The sequence below is a fragment of the Crocuta crocuta genome, unplaced genomic scaffold (assembly GCF_008692635.1).
Source record: "Crocuta crocuta isolate KB4526 unplaced genomic scaffold, BGI_CrCroc_1.0 scaffold208, whole genome shotgun sequence".
NCBI lineage: Eukaryota > Metazoa > Chordata > Mammalia > Carnivora > Hyaenidae > Crocuta > Crocuta crocuta.
Genome location: NW_027532596.1, coordinates 1 through 1,381, shown reverse-complemented (window position 1 = coordinate 1,381; position 1,381 = coordinate 1). Strand labels below are relative to the sequence as shown.

The window sequence follows — 1,381 nt, the reverse complement described above, 5'->3', positions numbered from 1 at the left end:
AATTCAATTTACTAGTATCTTGTTGAGCATTTTTGTATCCATATTCATCATGGCTATTGGCCTATAGTTCTCTTTTTTTTGCTGGGTCTCTGTGTGGTTTGGTAATCAAAGACATGCTGCCTTGGTAGAATAAGTCCGGAAGTTTTCCTTCCACTTCTAATTTTTGGAGTAGCTTGAGAAGAATAGGTATGAGCTCTGATTTAAATGTGTGGTAGAATTCCCCAGGGAAGCCATCTAGCCCAGGGATCTTATTTGTTGGAAGATTATTGAACACTGATCCAATTTCTTCACTAGTTATGGGTCTGTTCATAAGAACAAAGGATGCACATGATCGGGAACAGGCAGAGAGAGGGAGAGAGAATATGAAGTATGCTTTCAGTGTGAGAAGTTGGCAATGGATAGGATCTGAGAGTTCCACTGGCTCAGAGGCATGGCTATGCATGGGCAAAGGCCGCTGAAGGACGACAGGCCATCGAATTACCCCAGGGAGCTCCCCAAACATCCTGTTCTGTGTGCTGGCATCCCAATGTATGCTTGTATCCATAATGACAAAATAACAGCATTGCTTGAAAATGCTAATCAAAATGAATGAAAACTCATTATAGTATTATTGAAATTGAGATCCATCATGTTGTAGCCACCACTGAGGCTAAGCTTGAGAGAGATTCTTCCCTTGGTCATATTGTGGAAATTCCTACCCCAGATAGTGCCTTAGCACAGGAGAGACTAGTAGGGGCTAAGAGTCTGAAAACCCAAGCCCTTTATTGGAAGTGTGTCCAAAAATCACAGGTACTAAGATGAAAAAATGAACTTAAAGTTTCAGTGGCTAGTTAAAAAAAAAAAAGCCCCAAAATTTCAATGGTATGGATATGATAGAGGGATGAGGAGACGATAGCGGGTTTTCTGGCACAGTATAGCCCCAGACCGCACTGTTGGCGAGAATAACCTCCCCCGATAAACACCCATTCCTAGCAATCGAACACTACACCACAACACAGTCAGGAACACGCTCTTACTCTTGCCGTCACTTACAGGATGAGCATGCTGCCAATACGCATGGCAGAACGAAACCACAGAGGGACTCGACAGGCAGATGCAGGGGCTATCCCAACGTGGCCAGCAGGGACCAGGTCACGTGTCTCACATGTCCGTGCGATTGCACTACCCTCCTCAAGAGAAAGGGTCACCGCAGGCACACCGTCGGCCAAGAGGTGAAGGACTCACTGTGCGCCGAGGGACAGAGGCCGACGGGGAACCAGAGACCTGTCAGGTTCCCATCGTGAAGAAAACGCAGAGCCCTGTAGGGTGGCTCCCGCATCCCGCGGCCCTATGGCAGGGTGGAGGGGAAGGCGCAGATGTGGTGGTGTGGCCGCCTCAGAGG

The 1,381-nt window shown here is 47.4% G+C and overlaps 1 non-coding gene across 1 annotated transcript; it reads left to right on the top strand.

Annotated features, from left to right (window-relative positions):
- Window positions 1–536: 536 nt before the first annotated feature.
- On the top strand, window positions 537–625 carry LOC144244753 (small nucleolar RNA SNORD116). The gene has a single exon (XR_013339048.1). It is a non-coding gene; the product is annotated as a small nucleolar RNA SNORD116 (small nucleolar RNA).
- Window positions 626–1,381: the final 756 nt, after the last annotated feature.